This window comes from Centruroides vittatus, unplaced genomic scaffold (assembly GCF_030686945.1).
Source record: "Centruroides vittatus isolate TY-2023 unplaced genomic scaffold, ASM3068694v2 contig_711, whole genome shotgun sequence".
NCBI lineage: Eukaryota > Metazoa > Arthropoda > Arachnida > Scorpiones > Buthidae > Centruroides > Centruroides vittatus.
This window is the reverse complement of record NW_027122451.1, coordinates 318,092-321,338: the sequence shown is the minus strand read 5'-3', so window position 1 is coordinate 321,338 and position 3,247 is coordinate 318,092.

Here is a 3,247-nt window from a genome sequence, read left to right as displayed (position 1 = left end):
AATTCTATAATTTTTTGTTTATAACATTAAATCTATATATTATATATTTCAACGCATTTAAAATCATTTCTTTGGTTTAATCTGTTTTAAACATATTTAAAACACTAATTACCATAAATTTAACCTATATTTTCTGTATAAACTATCGTTTAATATTAATTAATCTGAATATTTTTCTATATATACCATACAGCCACTTCTCGTAGATCTATTAATTATTGGAAATATATTTTTAATCTTTATGTACAAGATACAATGTATCTATTATTATACACAGTTAAATCAAGTTACACAATACAGTGTATTCGTAATAACACTGCAACAAATAATAATACAAGTAAGCAATGATATATTTATCATTATAGTTATGACGATTTTAGTGTCGCTGATACTGTAATAGAGTACAGGTATCCTTGAGAATTTCGGAAATAGTCTAGAAATCGCAATCAATTGTCTGCAACGGAGTCTACAAGTATATAGAAAGCAACTTAAATATAGTACTTACACGAATATTCGGGATTAGGCACAGAATAATAGAACATTAAAATCTTCGAAAAATAGAAAATAGTTTTGATATAGTAAATTTTATACAACAATAGCTAGTAGTGAAATTATGATACGCACCAGTAACTTCTAAATACGGAGTAAATAATGAATTATGTTTATACATAATCAATACAGTGGTTGTCTAGACAATACCTAGACAACCTTAGCTGTTCCAAACCATTCTATAAAATTGTTAAATTATTCTTTACAACATGATATACTGTTACTTAATTTATATGACACTCGGGTATTTTTTATATTTATAAATTTTATTTAAACAGTACAGGATTTTTTTATATACAACGATGTAAAGCTTTAGATTGCTTTATATTGTAAATTAAACAGTTTGAGGCACGACTCTATTGCTCACAGGAAAAGAATGATGTACAGGGGCAAGACACTGCTAATTTGAGATGGAGAGCATATATTTTAATTGAAATAAATTAAAAATTTGATTTAAAATTGCTTTCTCTTCCTATTTTCACAAGTAAAAAAATGATAGTATAGATGTATTCATTTCGTCCTAAAAATATAATAGTAGAATCTTAAAAAAATTGAGATTTCAAAAGGTTCGAATTAGCAAGTTTTTGGATTAAAGAGACGTCTATATACAAGAATTAATTTCTGAAGTAATCATAATACTGCTTTGGACATACAGTATATCGATTGCAAGGTGTTTTTGGTTAAAGTTCAACGTGGAAATGGTTTCCTCTCGCAATGCATTATTCTGTGGTGAAATGTTTTACTAGTAGAACACCGGTAGAAATATTATAAGTCGCTTTGACCAGTTAGTTTCGTTTAAACAGCGTAACACAGTCTTTTATTAAACACGAGAACACTGCTTAATGTTTCGTTGTCACTGGCCACAGTAGACGTGACGTCACTTCTATGCACTTTAACCGAAGTGGAAGAACGAATCTCGAACGATGTCGAAGTAACCGTCCGTAAATTGGGATGGAAAGTCAAGTTTATCAAGTCGTAAACCGTGATCCAAGATCAATTGATTAAGTCGTAGCCAGATCAATTCCGGGTGAAAGGTAACTTCCGGGTGGCTGTGTCACATTCGGTAGAAAGTCGAAATCCGCGCAAGAAGGCCTGGGCAGAAGGAAGGTTGTTTCTTCCAGCAGCGAAACAACCTTTTCCACCAAGGCCTTTTACGCTCGACGGATTCTTCCATCATTTCTTCGGACTCCATTATGTCGAGTCCCGTCTCAAGTGACCGTGTCTCTACCGTCAATTCCAGAACTTCGGGGTATCGTCGCTCCAGATAATGGACGAAAGACGAGGCGCTGTCGTCCGGAGTTATGACGACCATCGGGTGTATACGACTCTTTCTCCGCATTTTTTTCGGAAGCACCCGTATTACACAAGGCAAAGAAGAGTCGCCATCATCGGAGTCGGCATGGCCCGAGGTGTACCACTCCTTCAATTCTTTGAAATTATCCATTCTGCAAGAAAAATGAGCGACTGCTGTGAAAACAGAACTTGCATTAATTAAGAAATATTTCTATTCTAATCTCAATTGTAAATTTCTAATGCTAAAATGATTGTTTTAATTCCTTTTAGAAAAGAATATTATAATAAAATCTCTATGCTGTTCGAACACTAATACCAAGCGAGATGTTTGTATGTTATGCATAAACGGATTTATGTGTCTTCAATGTGAAAAGCTTTCATTTATTGTTCCGTGGATGCAGTTATGTGACATTCAACAAACATATTGACTACAATATTCCTAGCTAGACTTTAGCGAGGTTGAGGCCGAAGTTTTAAACGCGTAAATGCGTACGGTCGGACGTTCGGCGCCGCTTTCTTGTAAGCCTAGAAGTTTGACAATGGCGTTTGGAATGTCGAGCATGATTCCACTGACTTTCCAAACACCATTATCAAACTTCTAGGCTTACAGGAAAGCGACACTGAACGTCCGACGTACGCGTTTAAAACTTTGTCCTCAATTTCGCTTTTTATTCCTTATATCTTAATGTTTTATGTCTTCGTGCGTAACAATATAAAGAAAATATATTGTATGTTAATTACTTATATTTTAATACTTTTAGGAAAGTTGTATTATTTTAATATTTATAAGCTTCGAATAAACAGGAGGGGCACAATCCAGTTCGAACTAACGAGTGTCTACTCTACTGTAATAGGAAATAAAGAAACGAACAATATTGTAGAATGTTAGCTTAAAAATTAAAATTATATAATTTGTTTTATTAAAATTTAAATCTGATAATTTTTGTTTATAAAGAATGTTAAAATCGTTTAATTTATATTAATTAATAAAAATCTACTATATGCATTAACAGCCACCAGAGGGCAGTTTTAAAATTAATAGGAAAAAAATTTACTTTAAAACTTTTAATTAAAAAATATTTATAAGCATTAATTAATAATTCTTTTTCGTCACTTTTATAATTTTTTATTATTTGAGTGATTCATATTTAATGTTTTAGTTTCATATTGGCCCTCTAGTGGTCAGGTCTGGTTTATTTTTACCAGAGTAAGCGCTAACCGCGAATATTGTTTATGAAAAAAATCTTACTAAACGTTTAATAATTGTGAAATTTGGTATTATTATAAATGTCTTTAATTAAGTATCGAAGGAGATAAATAAGGAGTTGTTTTGTTTATAAATAAATTTAAACGATTATTTTCTCGCTTCCAGTTTTAATTTAGTAGTGACTCATAGAGGGCGAAA